General features: G+C 43.4%; 1 protein-coding gene across 1 annotated transcript in view; it reads left to right on the top strand.

Annotated features, from left to right (window-relative positions):
* Window positions 1-20,855, top strand: part of NTM (neurotrimin) — a 1,087,393-nt gene that overhangs the window by 423,001 nt on the left and 643,537 nt on the right. The window lies entirely within an intron of this gene.

Raw genomic sequence — 20,855 nt, 5'->3', positions numbered from 1 at the left:
CCACCCACTGTCTAGATATCAGAGTATATCATATCCAATGTTTTATATGATACGAAAAGAAACCTTTTTTTTTATCCTTAACCAAGCTAAATAAGAAAAAAAAAAAAAAAAAACATGTATAAGGCCCCTTTCACACATGCTGTCCGTTTGTCTGTTTTTCATCCATCCGTTGACGGACATCAATGTATCTCTATGTAAAAACGGATGACAACGGATGATCATCAGTTAACATCCGTTTTCATCTGCTTCCGTCAATGTCCGTTTTTTTGAACGGACGAATGCCCAATTTTTCATCCGTCAAAAAAACGGATCGGACGAAAAATGGATGACAACGGATGAAAAATGGATGACAACGGATGAAAAACGGATAACAACTGACGAAAAACTGGTGACAACTGACGACAAATGGATGAAAAACTGATAACAACTGACGAAAAACGGATGACAACTGACGAAAAACGGATGAAAAATGGATGAAAAACGGATGGAAAACTGATACATTTTGACGTGACTGACTGGACCGTATGTGTGAAAGGGGCCTAAGGCCTCTTTCACACAGGCGGACCGTTCAGATCCGCCTGTGCATTTTTTGGCGGATCTGAACGGTCCCCCCATGCATTCCTATGGGGCATCGGATGTCAGCAGAGACATGTCCGCTGACATCCGACCCGATCCGATCTGTCAAATCTGGATGGATGGAAACCCTATTTTCCATCCGTCCAGCGGATCGGATCGGATGAGAACGGACCGACGGTCCGTTCCCAATCCGATTTCCCCCATAGAGATGCATGGGGAACTGACAGCTTTGTCTCCGCACACAGCACTGAGAACAGCTGTCATCCTTCTGCTCAGCAGGGGATCGGCGGATCGATCCCCCGCTGAGAAAAGCGGAGTCCGTTTGACGGACATAGTGTGTGAAAGAGCCCTAAGGCCTCATTCACACTGGTATTCTAAACTGTACACCTGTGCAAAAGGCCATTTTGCACCAGGTGTTCAGTACAGGCAGCCAGTTCAGATCAGTGATAGGTGGGCAGCTGCACTAGTCTCCAAGCACATCCCTGACCTTCCATCCCATCGGGACCGATGCATGGATCAGAATGAAGACAGACAGCGTTCTGATCTGTGCTTTAGCCATGCTCAGACGTACAGTCAGGGATGTGTTTGGAGATCTGTGCAGCTGTCCATTTGTCATTGATTTTAACTGTCTGCCTGCCTGCATTCATGAGGCCGCATGGGACACCTGGAATCCTGCACGGCTGAAGACGGCCTTTCGCAGAGGTGTATGGATTGGTATACCCATGTGAGCGAAGCCCAAAATGGTACATTCGTTTTTAGAATAATATTTAAATCCTGCCCTGCTAACCTCCTACTCAGACACTTCTGTCAGGTGTTTGAACATATATAAAAAGTTTGTGGACTTTGTACCCATCACAACTCCGTACAGCAGACATTAATATGATATTTGGATATATTCCTTGATTAATCTGCTTCACCACAAACTTAAACAGAATGGATGTCAGGAACTGCTCTCATTAGTGAATTATAAAGTTATGTCTCTCTATGATCCTTCTAGGGTGAAGAAGTTTTTAGCTGCAGCCGAGTTCGAGATTTGGCATTCAATCTCTCAGAAAACATGGAATCTATTACCTAAATTCCATTTGTGTAAGGCCCCTTTCACACTTCTATGACCTGAAAATTGTGCAACTTTGATGTGACTTGAAGCAATGCCTGAGGAATCTTGAGGTCTGTGGAGGTCAAGTCGCATCAAAGCTGGACCAAAGTAGTGCAGGGACAACTTTGAAGTTGCTGCAACTTAAAGTTGCACAGATATGAATGGGGCTCATTGGAAATCATGGAATACGACTTGTCATTCGACGTTGCAGTCCCAAGTCGCAGGACAAGTCGCACAAGTGTTAAAGGGGCCTAAGGCTTACCCAGCAATAGATATATGGAAATGTTACCAGGCAGGCTTGTTTCTGTATAGTAAAATTATTTATATAATATGATAGGAGTTAGTGTCTCACTGTCCTTCCTTTCATAATATAGTACCAACATGTTACCATTGCCAGCACATCGCTTTCAGCGGAACTATGCTGCATACGAGCACCACAAACCAAAAAGCTATTTAAAGTGGTGTAGAGGCACAAGCTATTTTACCTTCATGTATTCTATGCAAAAAGGACCCCCCCAGACCCCCCTATTACTTACCTCCCTTTTGATCCAGTGATGTCCAAAAAAGCTCTGCCTCTCTGGGGACTCGCACTTCTGATTGGCTTTTGAATGGACATACAGAGCCCAGGGGTAGGGAGCGTAGGGAGCGTGCCTGCTTGGGTGCCCCCAGAGCAAGCTGCTTGCTCTGGGGGCACCGAGCAGGAGGGAGGAGTCAGGAGTGCCGACGAGGGACCCAAGAAGAGGAGGATCCAGGCTGCCCTGTTAAAAACCACTACACAGAGCAGGTAAGTATAACGTGTTTGTTATTTAAAAAGAAAAAATCAAGTCTTTAGAATAATTTTCATTCATTTTGACACTATTTGCCTAGGCATGGAAACCAGGAAGTAACTGAAGAAATATTAAAACAAGGTTTAAAACAAGCAAACATGATATACTTTCCTATCTATTTACTAATACTAGCAGCATAAGGCCTCTTTCACACGGGCGTTCCGTATTTCCGTATATCGCCCATCTGTTTGCGGGTGATATACAGACATAATGCATGTCAATGGGATTGCGGATGTCAGCGGGTGACCATCCGCTGACATCTGATTTGCGTCCTTTCAGTTCTGTTCCGTTTTTTGGAACATAACAGAACCCTATTTTTTCTTCCGTTTAAAAAACGGAAAGGATGCAAAATCGGATGTCAGCGGTGTCATCCGCTGACATCGGCAATCCCATAGACATGCATTATGTCCGTATATCATCCGCAAACGGATGGGATGATATATAGGAGAAGGTGAGGTAAAGTGGCGCTGCCTAATTCGTGTAATGAATAATGTGATGCTCACAAGAATAAATAAATAAATAAAAATATAAATATAAAAATATAAATATATATAAAGTGCTATAGTGTTGACTGGCATATAATTGGTTAATCCAAAATCTTAAGGTGCATATGTGAGAGAGCGAAACAAATTTAATAACCGGGGTGATCCCCTAGTAAGAGTGTTGCTAAGTGTTGAAAGTAAAAAGTAAATAAATAAATGCTGTATTGAACCCGTGAGAAAATATTGAAAAACACAATAGATAAGTGTGGGTAATATGTATCCTGAATACAAGAATATAATCAGTGCAAAAATCAAGGTGATCAGTGCAAAAAAATGCAATAAATAAATATATATCACAATTTGTGCCAATTCAAGCAAATAATAAATAAATGTTGAAAAAATGCATAAAAATATATAAATAAATATTGTTCATGCAAAAAACATATGATGATCCGATAAATAAATTAGCAGTCCTTTAGTTGCTAGGTGAGTAAGTGATATAAAAACATGGTATTCTCTAGGCAGTGACAAAGCAGTTGTAAAAATGCTGGTGAGGTGATCCCAGTGATCCAAAACTTGTTTAGCTGATGGGTGAGACACACAGGTGCACCCCTCCAATTGATCCCGCACTCACCGGAGGTATATACCCCTACAGGGGTAACAAGCCTTAGTGTAGTATCCTCTTAGCCAAGGTTTTGTGGGACTTCTGGGGGGGAAGAACCCCTTCACCCGGATATTAGGATCTCCTCTTATTACTCAGTCAGACGGTGATATGGAAAGAAGCGCTAACATAGTGATGTACCATTTAAATTCGCTTTATTCGATTAAATAAAAGACAGGTACTCACATAAAAACAATGTTCGTAGGCATCCGAAGCAGTAGGGGCCGCAAATCCCTCATTGGCGGCTACTGCCGGGACGCTATGCGTGCCAGCGACCGGATCTGCGTTGCAGTGGGGCGGAAATGACGTAATCGCGCACGACGCGTTTCGTCAGAGCTGACGTCATCAGGTGCGTGAATAGCGTTGTCTCCGCTGGCTATTTATATAAGCTGGTTGCCAGGTGACCGGGCCGTTTAGCCAATAAGAAAAAAGAAACAAAGGATTGGGAATGGGATGGGATGATATGCGGACATACGGACTAGATGACACAAGTGTCACCCGTGTCCGTAAAAAAAAAAAGTGACTGAACGGACGACAAAAATGGAGCGCCCGTGTGAAAGAGGCCTTAGTATTAAAAATAGTCGATGTTGATGGAGAGAGAGAAGCTCTACTTTAATTGGTTATCATGTTTCCAAAAACAGATGAGTGCTTAGAATGTGTGTCACATTCAGGGACAAAACTCCAAACTCTAGAAATGTGGAGGGTCAGATCTGATGCATGTCAGGTTACATTGGACTGTGCAGTTAATAATTCAACTCTTTGTCTTTGTCTGTCCAATCTGCGAGTCTCAGACAGTCCGGCTCACATCTGTGTTACTGTTAACTACTAAGACATCATCAAACACTAATGAGTAAAATAAAACAATAGCAGACGACCCGGCCAAGGTGAAGTGGCGATCGTCTTTTGGCAGCGTTTCCCTCGCATGTTCTTGATGTTCTCACGGTGAAATGATCCTTCTGTTAGCGAAGGATTCATTTCCTGCCCACGAGAATTATGGCATCGGGTTAGATCAGGGTTTAGTTTTCTTGCAGCTGTTCAGTAATTACACTGTACATCAAATCAAGGCCTGAGTATCCGTCGGCTGCCGCACTGACAGCGCTGTCTCCACCGAATGAGCAGAGATTACTTGGCGCGGCGGACAGCAGACTCAGTTGCTCATCTCTTGTTTGCAAACAATCAGACACTGTCAGTGAGATTTTATAGCTGAAAATTGTTCCAGATCTGGCAGTGTTCCGTCCTCTCTGTTCCCTGCGCCACTTCTACTCAGCGACAAGAATTTCATTACCAATCGCCAGCATAAACAGGGACCAGCTAACTGCATAATCGCTCCTACTCGCTGCCACTATACTGTAGGACCAATGTGTAAAAATCTGAAAATATTTGCAAAGTCTAATCTGAATTTCATTTAGTCCATCAGAACTAATAAACAAAATGTTAATGCTAACTGTGAACCTCCCTTATTGACTCCCTTTGAGCATCTATGTTGCAGAGATTTGAAAGTGGGGGTGGTTCAGCAGTTTAGCAAAAAAGTTTTTTTCTACGAAAAGTGTTGTCAGCCCACAACAGGGATTGGAAACTGATTGCAGTTGTGGCAGATCAACAGGTATTTCTCTCTACTTGCAGGGTCTTTAACTACTTCTGGACCGGAAGGATTTGCCCCCTTATTGACCAGACCATTTTTTGCGATTCGGCACTGCGTTACTTTAACAGACAATTGCGTGGTCGTGCGACGCTATACCGTAATAAAATTGATGTCCTTTTTTTCCCACAAATAGAGCTTTCTTTTGGTGGTATTTGATCACCTGTGCGATTTTTATTTTTTACGATATAAAAAAAAGAGCGACAATATTTTTCACATTCTGCTTTATAACATTCCCCCCCAAAAAATTTTTAAAATCCAATTTTTTACAATTTTAGGCCAATTTGTTTTCTGCTACATATTTTTCAATAAGCGTACTTTGATTGGTTTGTGCAAAAGTTATTGCGTCTACTAACTACAGGAAAGATTTCTGTCATTTTTATTGTTTTTTTACTAGTAATGGCGGCGATCTGCGATTTTTAGCGGGACTGCGACATTGTGGTGAACAGATCGGACCCCTAACTGACATTTTTGACACTTTTGGGGGGACCAGTGACATTACTACAGTAATCACTGCTAAAAATATACACTGTTACAGTAATAATGACACTGGCAGGGAAGGGGTTAACACAGTGGGTGATCAAGGGGTTAAATGTAAGCCTAGGGGAGTGTATCTAACTGGTGGGGGGGATAGGCTTGTGAAATAATCATAGAGACCTGTGATCCTATATAGGAGGATCACAGGTGCTCTGTGATTATTCCAGAGAGAAGAACGGTCAGCTGAGTTTACAATAGCTGACCGTCCTCTCTCAGCAGGTGTCCCGGCAGCAATCGGAGCCGCTGGCCCAGTGCAACGGAGTCCCCACTGCCGAGTGGGGGCGGGCACGCGCTCGCCCCCTAGCAGGAGGCCCGCGACCGGCGTAGCGCTACGTCGGTTTGCACAGGAGGGCCTGCCTGCCGCAGTATATCTGCAGCGGGCGGTCCGGAAGAAGTTAAAGTGAACTCCTATGTATGATTTTTACCTATAGTAAAACCTTTAATAAGACTTACCTATAGGTACTGAAAATATCTCCTAAACATGCACTGTTTAAAAGATATTTACTTTAGATGCTGATTCTGAAGGAGCAGCAGAGCCGTGCCATAAAAAGTGATCGCGGGAGGAGCGATGTCATCACTGGCTCGCCCAATCAAATAGCTGAAGCCCGCAAACCCGGAAAGATCAGAAGATGGAAGCGCCTTCAGCAGTGACAGCACTCCACTGGAAAGCTTCATTTTGATGTGAATCTGTCATAATGTGTTAGTATCCGATGCATACTAGTACATTATGACTTAAACTGCCCGGGGTCCCCCTTTTATTTTTTTATAAACATTGGAACTATGCATGTATCTCAGAGATATACTGCATGTTTTTTTTTTGTTTTGTTTTTCTGCCCTGATATACGCTTTTAATGTGGGAAACATGTTAAAAAATAAACTGGTTAAAAAAAAGTGATAAAGATAAATAATGACAGGTGACACTTTGCAGAGAATTTCTTCTCCGGATTCCCTTCATCCAAATTTTTCGACAGCTCCAGATTCAGGTTGATAGGAATCAGAATTATTGGTGACTTTTTCTTTTTATAAATAAATGTTGCCAGGTCATCTTCTAAGTCATTGTCACCAAATAGGGTATCCAGGCCTGTTTTCGAAAAACAGGCAGAAATGTCATAACATTTGCCAGGATAAAATGTCAATCTTTCCCCTTTCTGGGGTGAAGCCGCCAGCACAAGTAGCCACCCCCCTTCTTCTGCATGCATCATCAATGGTGCATATTCCTCAGTAAATACAAGATTATTAGTGTGTTCGGGGAGATGTTCCCCATCGTTAGCAGCAGAAACCAGGGTATTCATTACAGTCTGTGAGTTCTCAGCATTGCCATCCCAGCCGCCCTTCATTAGCTCAGATTATAGGCAGAAATGGCAGGTCCCCCAGGCCGGGAGCACACAGTCCCAGGATGTGCTATTTCTGCTGCGTCTGCCATACTGCAGAGAAGAGCGTAAGCTCTTGGGAACATGCATAAAGCACTCCCTGCAGCCAGCTAATGAGCACTTATTAAAAGTAAGATTTCCTTAACTCCTTCCTGACTATAGCACCCCTCACTTCCCACAATCCTGACCTGAAGCTTTTGTGCAGATCTGTGTTCATAGGAACATACAATCTTCTTTCATCCCAGATGCATCCTGTTTTTTAGGCTTAGTTTTTATGCTGCAAATCTTTGGTGAGACTTCTGAGCCATTTTCATACAGAGTTTAAAAGTCTGACATCAAAAAATAAAAAAATGCCGGAAGGCAGGTCAGAAATGGCACAGTACCATAACAGCCAAATTCATGACATGACTGACACATATACTGTACTAGCCTGGAATACTGTAATAGCACTGATCCTAGCTACTGATCATATGTACCGATCTCATGTATCAAATCCTATGTACTAAATTTATGTATCAGATCCTACATAGGGCATTTTATTCTTGTGGCACCAGTAATGTCTCAGGCAGTTGTCTTCGTCCTGGGGACACAATAATCACCATTAGGCATGCATAGATCCTCCTGAGCACCATCTGTAAGAAAAAACTGAGTGTTCCCACTTTTGGCTTCCCCCATGCTTACTTACATTGGGCATAAATGACCCAGGTGGGACATTAATGTATATACAGCTGACATGCTTTTCTGTTTGTGTTGTACGCAGGATAGGATGGGCCAACAAATGGCTACGCTGTGCTTCAGTAAGTTCTACAGGCTGTTTGGAAGGTATATATGTAAGTCGGAAGGGCTACAAGTGGATTGGAGGGGTTACAAGTGGATGGGAGGGACTGAAGTAGGTGCTGCAGGCAGGTCAGAAGGTCCATAGGTAAGTAGGAGGGGCTACAGGTGGAAAGCAGGGGCTGTCAGATAGACTACAGACAGATGGATAGGAGGAATTCCAGGTTGCACATTCAGGAAGGTGTGGAAAGATCTATTTTATTTTGCAAGGATCGTCTAGACCCCCTGTCAGGTTTTTATTGGTGTCTGTGTCCCCACAGGTGAGATTTACCCTCTCAGTTTGTCCTGGTGAACGTAGTCATTATGATAGAAAGTGATGATACGGCAGTCATCAAAAAGGAAAGGAGAAATGTTCCAGTGACAACTGTCTAAGGTGATTTCTCTTCACTTTGGTGAATATTTTATCTCTCCCTTTTGTGTCTCTAGAACAAGAAATGAAGGGAAATCTCCTTAGCAGTACACAGATAGCAAATAATAAACTGAAGCAGATTTAACTTGGATCTCAGGTCATTGGTCAGGTTTGTTCTGGTTTTTGGTGTGGGCCCATAGGATTCAGCAGGCCACCCTCTCATTGAACCTCATGGCGGTGCTGATCCAGGTCATCAGTGTGCCTAAAACATTGCATGCGGCATCCCCTGTGAGCCTTTTTTTTTGGCAATTCACACAGCATCTACCTCTCAGGGTGTCGTATGGATGCTAATTGGGCTGACTGGCTCCTGAATGCTTTGTACATGAGTTCAGCGCTGGCAGCGGGTGAACACACAACCGCCGTTCAGAGCTGTTTCGGTTTTGCTAGCAGTCCTCATACTTGTCACCTCGGCAGCAGATGTAAAGCTCCAGCTTTCCCGGGAAGTCAGACTCTGGCCGCCTCGGGCTGTCTATAAGAATATCATTTCCCAGAGGTGGAGGCAGCGCTCTGGGCGATGAAGATAAAGCTGACAGCAATGAATCGGGGTGCTGGAAAGATGCTTTTCACACATTTCTGCTCCACATGAGTGTGCGTGGTTCCAGCACTCACCCTAGATACATTGTCACCCTCGCAGGGCTTCATGGCGTGCCATCCACACATGACAGGCGCCTGGCTCCGGGCTGGGGTGACTCAGAGGATTAAGCAGTTTTATGTATTATTCACAGCTCTAAAAGTTTCCAGCCTTTCTTAGCTTCTGACAGCGCACTCTCCCATCTGACGCGACGAACAGCCATCGCCCGCGGTGTCACCCCGCCATGTAATGAGCCACCATTTCGATGCTCTCTGGCAAAGACTGCGCTTTGGGAATCTAGAGTTTTTCCACAATGTGCACGCTCAGCAGCGGTAGCTTAAAATATTTCGGCCAATCAGAACTTTTCATTTACAAACTTGCACTACTCAGACAGAGAGCAGAGAACACGGACTCTTTTTCATCGTGATAAACATGTACTAAATATCTGTTGTGAATCTCTGCCATTCTGCCACCATTGTGTATGGATTGATCCTAAAAATGCCTAAACCAAAAAAATGTATTTTTCAGTAGGTTTGGCATCATGACTCACTCGGGTTGATGTACTAAAATTGGAGAGTGCAAAATCTGGTGCAGCTGTGCATGGTAGCCAATCTGCTTCCAACGTCAGCTTGATCAATTAACGCCCTTTTCACACGTGTTTTCGGCCCGGCGGACTCCGTTTTGCTCATCGGGGAATCGATCCGCCGATCCCCGCTGAGCAGGCGGATAACAGGTTCATCCCCGCTCGCTGTGCTGCGACAGAGCTGTCAAAGCCTTGCTCTCTTCTGTGGGAGATCGGATGAAAAGGGACCGCATGTCCCTTTTCATTTGATCCCATTCAATCTGATCCTCCAGATGGATGTAAAATAGGGTTACCATCCATCTGGATTTTACGGACAGGATCCAATTGGATAGCAGTGGGTGTCAGCGTACATGTCACCGCTGACATTCACTGCTCTATAAGGGTGCATGGAGCGTCTGATCAGGTCCGCCTGAAAAGCTGACAGACGGACCTGATTGGACAGCCTGTGTAAAAGGGGCCTAAGTTTTGACAAAAAAAAAAAAAAAAACATTGGTTTCAATGCAGACCTGTAACAGATTTTGCAATCTCCAGTTTTAGTAAATCAAGTCCACTGTGTACAGTTTTCTTAACCACTTGCCACGGACCCCCCCGCGCGTGTGACCGGCGGACCCGATGTCCGCCGGTCACTCGGCGATCGGCGGGGGAGAGGGAGAATGTCAGGCAGCTTGTGTAAACAAGCTGCCTGTCATTCTCCTTGCTGTTAGGATACTGATCACTCGGATCTAGTATGTAGATCCGTTGATCAGTGTCCATACAGCTCAAGCCCCAGCCAATCACAGTAGAAAGCACGCCCCTAGGGATACACACAGCCCCTCCCTCCCAAATAAAGTTAACCCCTTCACTACCAGTGTATTTTTACAGTAACAGTGCATATATATAGCACTGATTACTGTAGAAATGTCACTGGTAACCCCAAAAGTGTCAAAAATGTCAGTCAAGGGTCCGATCTGTCCGCCCCAATGTCGCAGTACCGCAAAAAAAATCGCAGATCGCCGCCATTACACGTTAAAAAAAAAAACAACAAAAATGACAGAAATCTTTCCCTTTGTTAGTAAACGCGATAACTTTTGCGCAAACCAATCAAAATACGCTTTTTGCGATTTTTTTTACCAAACATAGGTAGCATAAAACAAATTGGCCGAAAAAGTAAAAAAAATTTGATTTTTAAATTTTTTTTTTGGGGAATTTCATATAAAAAAATGTGAAAAATATTGCTATTTTTGCAAAATTGACGCTCTTTTTTTGTTTATAGCGCGTGATCAAAAAATCGCACAGGTGATCAAATACCACCAAAAGAAAGCTCTGTTTTTTTTCTTTACCGAGTTTACTACCACTTTAACCACTTCAGCTCCGGAATGTTTTCCCCCCTAATAACCAGGCCATTTTTTGTGATTTGGCACTGCGTTACTTTAACAGTTGCGCGGTTGTGGGACGCTGTACCCAAATATTGATGTCCTTTTTTCCCCCCAATAGAACTTTCTTTTGGTGGTATTTGATCACCTCTGCGGTTTTTAGATTTTGCGCTATAAATAAAAAAGAGCGACAATTTTGAAAAAAACACAATATTTTTTACTTTCTGCTATAAAACATTCCCAATAAAAAAAAACAACAAAAATGACAGAAATCTTTCCCTTTGTTAGTAAACGCGATAACTTTTGCGCAAACCAATCAAAATACGCTTTTTGCGATTTTTTTTACCAAACATAGGTAGCATAAAACAAATTGGCCGAAAAAGTAAAAAAATTTTGATTTTTAAATTTTTTTTTTGGGGAATTTCATATAAAAAAATGTGAAAAATATTGCTATTTTTGCAAAATTGACGCTCTTTTTTTGTTTATAGCGCGTGATCAAAAAATCGCACAGGTGATCAAATACCACCAAAAGAAAGCTCTGTTTGTGGGAAAAAAAAGGACGCCAAATTCGTTTAGGTACAGCGTCGCACAACCGCGCAATTGTCCGTTAAAGTCACGCAGTGCCGAATCGCAAAATACCCCCTGGTTGGAATGGGGGTAAAATCTTCCGGGGCTTAAGTGGTTAAAGTGGGAGAAAACGCCCTTGGTTGATTTTTACCTATAGGTAAGCCTATAATAAGGCCTACTTATAGCTACAGTAGATATGTATTAAACATGCACTCTGAAGGAACGGCATACCCTTGCTATTCGGTGCCATGAACAGCGCCTCCCTCCCACATGTGTGGGAGTGACACATCATCATCCAATCAAAGGACCACAGCCTGCCAAGAAGGCCAGGCAAAGATGGAAGCTGCTGGAGGGCTTAGTGTTAGAGTAAGTTTTACATAATGTGCGGTGCATACTAGCATATTAAAACATTGCCTTGCAGGAGGAAATTTTTTTTTTCTTCACCGAGTTTACTACCACTTTAACCACTTCAGCTCCGGAATGTTTTCCCCCCTAATAACCAGGCCATTTTTTGTGATTTGGCACTGCGTTACTTTAACAGTTGCGCGGTTGTGGGACGCTGTACCCAAATATTGATGTCCTTTTTTCCCCCCAATAGAACTTTCTTTTGGTGGTATTTGATCACCTCTGCGGTTTTTAGATTTTGCGCTATAAATAAAAAAGAGCGACAATTTTGAAAAAAACACAATATTTTTTACTTTCTGCTATAAAACATTCCCAATAAAAAAAATCTAATTTTTTTATTAGTTTAGGCCCGCTTTTCCCGCGGTCTGGCTCCCGCTGTGTCTAATCTACGTGATTATGCGCAGCTGAGCCGCCCTGCCGAAGTAAATCTGCATGAAACGGTTGGCAACTGTTTAAGCAAATCATTTTTCATGTTTCTGCTGCAAAGTTTCTTACCTGAAGATCCTGCCAGTAACAGCACTTCCTGTTGCAGGTTAACAATACTGCCTCCCAATTATCAGCAGCATAATCAGCCTGTGTTTGTGCTGCTTGAGGCTCCAATTATACTTGTGCTAGTCCTAAGTTGCCCTGATTTTAGAGTGCAACTTATGCCTCATACACACGCAACGATTATCGGGCGACCAATCTGCCCTCTTTTGTCCAGTGTTGTTGTGTTGGTTGAAATGTGCTCTAGACTGCACACGAATTTTCTCGGCCAACAAAAACCAACTTCAGAAGTGATGTCATGTGCTGGTTTACTTTCCGTGTGTTTTTTCTTCTCTGAGCATGCCCAGTCTTGCTCATCAAATTTTTGTCTGCCGAAATCTGTACTGACTGACGGAAAATCGGCCGTTCTGTTGACGGCCAACAAAAATGTTATAGTCTGCACACCAGATTTTGTTCGGCCGAAAAGTCGGAGTCGGTTGTCGAAAGCATCATACTAACAAGCCGAAAATCGGCCGATCGGACGTTGGCCGAAAAATTCACGGCCAACTATCGATGCGTGTGTACGAGGCATTGGATGCAAGTTTGATGCAACTTTGACGCAGCTTTGGATGGGTCCAACTTACGACTTTGGCTTTGACCAGTGGTAATAGACAACTGTTGCATTGTGTAACATTCAGGTACGAATTTCATGCGACTTTTGAGGGTTAACATTGACGTCTATGGCCCTCAAGTTGCATGAAAGTCAGACCAAAGTAGTGCATAAACTACTTTGAAGTTGCTGCAACTTTAAGTCACACATATAAATGGTTATCACTGGAAAACGTGGTGAATGACTTGGTACGCGACTTTGATGTCTAAAGTTGCATAACAAGTCGCACAAGTGTTAATGGAGCCTTAGTTGACTTTTCTGTCTTTATATAGAAGTTCAATGGCCAACTGAAGGAGCTCACGTATCAAGCTGACACGTTTTTGCTAATTGCAAGGAAGTGGCCCAGTGTTGTCAGCCTGAACATGAAGGACAGTTACTGATCTACAGTAAGTAAATTTGCAACAAATTCACAAAACATAATTAGCCAAAGAAAAATGTATAAAGTAAGACATGATGCCAAACATACCAAAAATAGGTTTTGTGTACTATAAATACTTTATTAATACTCCATATTATAACAATAACGGGGGATCTTTAATGCCTCTGCCATGGGGCACCATCGTACATAGTTGGGGCCATGTGTGTTACTGTATGTATCTTACGGTGGTGTGGTAGGATAAGTTGCTCCCTGGAGGTCTGTTCCCCCTCCTGTCTTCTTGTCTCTTATTACATTAGCAGACTATTAGTTGGCTGTGACCTTTCCTCCTCCTCCCATCACTTCCCTCAGCGTTCTCTCTTCCCTCCATGTAGTCGGATTGAGCTGCAGGCAGTTAATTTGGAGTTGGTGGGCTGTGACAGGCAGTTAGGGTAATAGTTTATTGGTTGTGGATGCTGTGATGGATCTCAGTGCGGCGATAGAGCTTTATCATGGAGCAGAAGATGCTCTGATCTGCCGTCATCTCTCTGTCCTTCACTTCGAGGACGTCCAGCCAGCGGGAACGCAAACACTCCGAGAAGCGAGGAGGGGCGGCCGCAGGGCAGCATCCCATCATGGCAGAACTACGGATAATTAAATTGAGTATTGGCGCACTTGTAAAAAATATATTTCACCAAGACTAATGCGAAAAATGACATTGCAACCGCTGTATGGATCTAAACGCTGACAATTCCATTAATTTGGGGTGACACAGAGCTCATTTCGGGGGACTCTCATTGATAGTCATTGTGTGTACATGCCTGCAGCCCCCAATCCTTCCACCCGCTCTCCCTCCTCTGCCTGGGCCTGCAAACTGCCAACCGCTGGTGTAGAGAGAGCGAGAAATGTTTTAGATTCTAGAGGAAGCGATGAAAGAACCTCGATAAATAACACTTCATAGGCTGCAGGAAAAGCACTTTGCACCTTTAGCACATAATGAGACATAATAAAGCACCTTTTATAATGAAGCGCCCCTGTGTGAACAGACCCCAGCATCAGATGATTGTGCTGCAGAGTGTTTGGAGGCCCTTTTTATAAGTGAAGTGAAAGCCCAATTGCCATGTAGCCCAAATAGCACATACACAGTTCTGAGGAGAATGGCATAACCCCCCCCCCCCTTTTGCCTCTACAATCACTGGCTGATCTCTGGATACTCATAAAAGACTCATGTGTATCCTGTGGACTCAGATTTAGGAGGATAGATAGATAGATAGATAGATAGATAGATAGATAGATAGATAGATAGATAGATAGATAGATAGATAGATAGATAGATAGATAGATAGATAGATAGATAGATAGATAGATAGATAGATAGATAGATAGATAGATAGATAGATAGATAGATAGATAGATAGATAGATAGATATCACAGAACTTAAGACAGGATGTGGGGTGTCACTACTGGGGGCGCATTCTATCTCAAGCCCATAAGGTTGGGGGTTTCACTATAACTCTCCTTTTTCTTGGCTGTATGTTTGGGGCCGTTGTCCTGCTGCAGAATACATTTGGGGACAATCACATGCCTCCCTGATTGTATGACATGATGGATTTGTTTCTCTGCATTGAGGACACCACTGATCCTGACCAAATCTCCAATTCCGTTTGTAGAAATGCAGCGGCAAACTTGCAAGAAACCTCCAGCATGCTTCACTGTTGCCTGCAGACACTCATTATTGTACCGCTCTCCAGCCCCTCACAAACAAACTGCTTCCCGCTACAGCCAAATATTTTACATTTTGACTCATCAGTCCAGTGCATCTGTTGCAATTTTTTGCATCCCAGTTTCTTTTGTTTTGCACATAGTTGAGTCGCTTAGCCTAGTTGCCATGTTGGAGGTTTGACTTTTTGGATGCAATTCTTCCATGAAGACCATTTCTGGCTGGACTTCTTCGGACAGTAGATGGGTATACCTGGATCTCACTATTCTCCACCAGTTCTGTGGTGATGTTGAAGGGAAGTAAGCATGATGTGTCTTTCATCTGCTGCATTAGGTTTCCTTGGCTGACCACTGCGTCTATGGTCCTCAACATTGCCCAATTTTTGTGCTTCTTCAAAATAGCTTGAACAGCACATCTTAAAACCACAGTCTATTTTGAAGTCTTTGCCTAGGAGAGATCTTGCTGATGCAGTATAACTTCCTTGTGTCTTGTTGCTGCACTCAGTCTTGCCATGGTGAATGATCTGTGACATGAAACCGTCTTCCACAACCTCACCTTAGTAGCAGAGATTGGCTGTTCCTCACCCAATTTTAAGCCTCCTACACAGCTGTTTCTGTTTCAGTTAATGACTGTGTTTCACCCTACATATGAAATTGATGATCATTAGCACCTGCTTGGTATATTTGGTTAACCATACATCTGACGCAAATCCTACAAAATCCTTGACTTTGTGCAACTGTACAAAGTGTGAAATAATTGTTGCTGGTTTAAAGCCAAAGGGTAGTCACACCAAATATTGATTTGATTCAGATTTTTTATTCTGTTCGCTCATTTTACATTTTGTAAATTGATAAAAATAAACAATTAAAATATATATTTTAGAGAGCATACTTACTTTACAGTATTTTTTCACACCTGCCTAAAGCTTAGGCATTATAGTACTGTAAATAGTGGCATTTGAGTGTTTGAGTGATGGAGAGGGTGGCTCTCCAATATTGGTAAGGTGGTATCAAAGTTATGGAAAAGGGGTCTCTCTGATACAGTTAAGATGGGATCTAAGTGATGGGGAGGGAGCGATGTCCCTTGGATATTAGTGATGTGTGATAGGGAAGGGGGGTTTCTCTCTGGTTTAAGCATTGAGGGATCTGACTGGTGGAGAAGGGTGCTCTGTGATACAGATGAGCTGGGATCTGAGTGATGGGGAGGGACGCTCAGTGATATGGATGAGATAGGATCTGAGAAATGGGCAGGGGGAGGCTCCCTGACACAGGCAAGGTGTGATCTGAGTAATGGGGAGGGGTATCCCTGATACAGGTGAGGTAGGATCTTAGTCATGGAGGGAGCTCTCCAATATAGGTGAGGCTTGATCAGATTGATGTGGTGGTATGGTGCCTCTCCAAAACCGTCAAGTGGGATCTGAGTGATGGGTGGGAGGGGGGCTCTCTGATACGGATGATGTGGTTTCTAAGTGACGTGGGAAGGGAGTCTCCCTGACATAGGTAAGGTCTGAGTAATGGTAAAGGGGGGGGTGGTCTCTGATGTAGATGAATCTAAGTAATGGGGAGCGGGGTCTCTCTGATAAGGTTGAAGGGAGATCTTAGTGATAAGGAGGGGGCTCTCAGATATAGTTGAGGTTGGATCAGGGTGATAGGGAGAAGGGGGCTCTCAGATATGAGTAATAGGGAGGGGGTCTCTCAGATACGGGCAAAGTGGGATCTGAGTGATAGGGAGGGGGTGCAGTGGCTGGGGAAGAGAGGTTGTCGCTTCGTAATTATTTCTCCTGTTGGACAGCTTATTAACTCGGGCAGAAAATTAATTGGCCTAATTAGAAGAATTCATTGGCGTCGGGAGTTGGTGGGGGCTGTGATGTTACTTAGTATTTAACTACAAATTCAGCCATCCTCCTTTGTATGATCAGGGGTAACTTTGAACCTACTGCACGGGTGCGCTAGTTACCCACAGAACTTTAAAGGGCCAGAATGCCTGAAATACTCATTATTTTGTGTATAAGAGTTGCTAATTCCCAAATCTGTATGTAAACCTAACCAAGCTCTGCTCTGATTCCAATCCCAATGTCCAGCAATCGATGTGTGACCACAGACATTTTTTTACTGACAGATCTTCAGGGAGAGACGTTACAGACCCAGCAATGGAAGACAGTAGAGACAACTGAAAACTCCACCCTAGCTGTTTACCTTTTCTCCCCGCACTGTCAGGGATATCTGTCACTTTCCAAGCCTGTGCAAGAAAGAAAATACTTGACCTTGTGTTCTTCATGGAAATTTTTAGCATCTAAAAATCACTTGATACATTTTTTTGGAACCAATCACATTGATGCAGATAAATTTAACACACACACACACACACACACACACACACATTTGTTTTCTTTTTAGGTTTTCTTTTCTTTTCACTGGGTGATCTGGACAGTAAATCTGTTTTCAACAGAACAAGCTCTACTGCAGATGTATCAGTGACAGGGATGAGACAAAGCATGTACTATTTAAAGCAGTGTACAATGGTCAAATCTTATTTATTTATGTAAAACCTTTATCTTAAAAGGAAAAAAAAAGCAAACTGCTGTAACTAATAAAGTATTATCTGGAGTTAGTCTTCAATGTGTTAGTGTATTTGAATCTGCTAGTCCATCTAACATTCCCCCCCAAACTGACAATGCCGCTGTCCAAATGTGCCTCTTGTGCACTCTTAAGTAGAGGCACTCTAATACAGGAGTGTATTATTGGCCAAATCACCAAGTGAAAACAGAGAGAGAAGTCTAAAAAAAGAAAACAAATGCAGTTATCACATCTAATGATTGGTAAGCTGCAATATATTACATTTTTAGTTTTGGGTTTCATACAGTACCACTTTAGGTGGGCCATTAAAGTTATTGTAAACATTTTTTTCTCTATCGTTCATTGACGGAGGCAGTCTCTGTTCTTCATAACAGTAGGGTTATACTGCCCCTACAGGAGTAGGACACTAGGCAGAAAAAAGTTCTGGCTATGCCTATGGGCAGTCCCAGGGGGTATATCCCTTCTCCCTTCTATAGGGTGTCAGTTTTACTCTGCCTAGTCAGGAGTAAGGACCTAGTTCCTTTCTGGGATCTGTGGTCCTTGCAAAAAGTTTTTTTTTAAGTTAGTTTTTTCTCCGGATTTTTTTTTTTTGGCTTGGATCTTGGCTTCCCTTCAATGGGGAGTTGATCAAAAATTGGCCTTGAGTACTATCAAGGGTCAAGTTTTGGCCTTGGCAATTTTCTTCCAAAGGCCATTAGCCTCCCATTCCCTGGTGCGTAGCTTTATCCAAGGAGTGCAACACTTGGCTCCTCCGGTGCGACCTCCGTTGCCACCTTGGGATCTTAATTTGGTGCTGTCGGTTCTCCAGAAACCTTCCTTTGAATATATTCGGGAGATTCCCCTGCTTACCTAATCTCAGAAGGTGGCCTTCTTGGTGCCTATTACTTCTGCATTCAGGGTGTCAGAACTGGCGGCATTGTTCTGTCGTTCTCTCTATCTAGTGGTTCACAGGGATAAAGGGAAGTTTCGTCCAGATCCATCCTTCCTTCTGAAGGTGGTTTCCAGTTTCCATTTAAATGAGGACATTGTGTTACTCTCCTTGTATCCTAAGCCTAAACATCATAAGGAATTTGCACTGCATACTTTGGATGTAGTTCGAGCTATCAAGGTGTACTTGGCGACTACTGAGTCTTTTCGAAAGTCTTTGTTCTCACGGATGGACCAAAGAAAGGGCTGCTTGCATCTGCTGCGACTTATTCCAGATGGATCAGACAGACAGTTGTGCAGGCTTATTCAATTAAGGGTCAGGTTCCTCCTTTCCTTGTTAAGGCGCATTCTACTCGGGGGCTTAGTGCTTCCTGGGCCTTTCGCCATCAGGCATCTGTGGTTCAGGTTTGCAAGGCGGCCACCTGGTCGTCTGTTCATACCTTCACATAGTTTTATAAGGTGGATGTGCTGGCATCTGCAGATGCCTCCTTTGGCCACAAAGTTTTGCAGGCTGCCGTTTAAGTGCCGGTTCACACTACTCCGACTTGTCAGCCTGACAAGTCGTGCTCCATTCTGTGCAATGGGAACCGTTCTAATAGGAGCGACTCAAGTCGCTCCGACTTAGAAAAAGGTTCCTGCACTACTTCCATTATGTGAAGTCAGTGCAAGCCACGCCGAAGTCGCGGTGCACGGCAACTTATTCAAGTCGCCCCGAAGTCGTGTCGCCATAGTGTGAACCGACTCTAAGGGTGTTTTAGTCTCCCTTGAGGTTGTTTTCAGGTGGGTCTCTTCTTGTTGTTCTAAAGAGTCCTATGTTGCCTGGTTGGCTGTGGTTCAGCCTTGGGAAATTATTTTCTGCTGTCTCCACCCCTCATGGTTTATGGCACTGCTTTGGGACTTCCCTACTGTTATGAAGAACAGAGACTGCGTCCCTCAATGAACGATAGAGAAAATTGGATTTTTGTCTTACTGTAAAATCTTTTTCTCTGAAGTTCATTGACAGACGCAGTACCCGCCTCTATTTTGAGTTGGGTTGGTATTGTTTTCTCTGACACTGCTTTGTTACAAAACTGACATCCTATAGTTGAGAGAAGAGATATACCCCCTGGGACTGCCCATAGGCGTAGCCAGAACTTTTTTCTTGTAGGGGGCAGTATAGTTTCAGTACAGTGCTGTTATCTACAGTAGTTACATACAGTACTGTTATGAAGAACAGAGACTGCGTCCATCAATGAACTTCAGATAAAAGGATTTTACGGTAAGACAAAAATCCAATTTTTTTATATAACAAAAATGTCATTCTTACCTGCTCTGTCCATTGGTTTTGCACAGAGCATCCTTTTCTTCTGGGATCCCCCATTGGCTCTCCTGGTCCCTCCTCTCTGCCGAGTGTTCCCATAGCAAGACACCTGCTATGTAGGCACGCATGCAGGCTCAATCTTGAGCTGCGCTCAGTGTGTCCATAGACACACAGAGTGCGCCCCCCCGCTCTATGCTCACTGGCTGTGATCTACTATCAGAGCCTAGAGAAACGCAGAGTTCCTTTACTGTAAAGCATGGAGGCTGGATATCTGTGTAGAGTTTGTCTGGTCATTTTTCTGGTAATTTGAGATGGGGGGGGGGGGAGAGTTTGGGTGGAGGCCCCTGAAATGCTCTGGGGGAGTCTAAATCTGGACTTGTTCTCCTATCCAGAAGTTGGAGAGTTGTGGCTCGTCGTTCCTCTGCGCACTCATTAATGAGGCCGAGAAGTGTCACTTATACCAGGGTTTTACGTGCAGCAGTGACATTTTGAAATATTTATGAAGTCGGGATATTTTAAACAGGAATTCGTTTGACCTTTTAGGGGAAAAACAAAGAATTATTTTAGGAATATATTTTGCTGCGATAAATATGTATTTGGCGAATTCTGGGACACGGTGTCTCAGCTCGCATTGATCGCCGCCTGTTCTGCTGCTCATTTGCTGCGATCCAGGTAATGATGGTCAGTCGCTGGGGACACAGGCAGGAGATGATGAGGGGATGGGGGGAGTCATGATTGGTTGCAATACATAATGGGGATTATAATAGGGATGATAACAGGGATACACGAAGAGAATAACCGACGTGATGATGGCTGTATAATCTCTAGAGAGGGATAGTATAAACCAATATGTGAAATAAACATAATAAGAGGGCTTAAAGAAGCACCTAATACAAGAATAATATAATTATCAAGCACTTTTATAAATTATT

Source organism: Pelophylax lessonae (genome assembly GCF_965119305.1).
Source record: "Pelophylax lessonae genome assembly, chromosome: 12".
NCBI classification, from domain to species: Eukaryota; Metazoa; Chordata; class Amphibia; order Anura; family Ranidae; genus Pelophylax; species Pelophylax lessonae.
The sequence above is the reverse complement of the archived record's forward strand: the minus strand, read 5'-3'. Positions and strand labels throughout refer to the sequence as shown.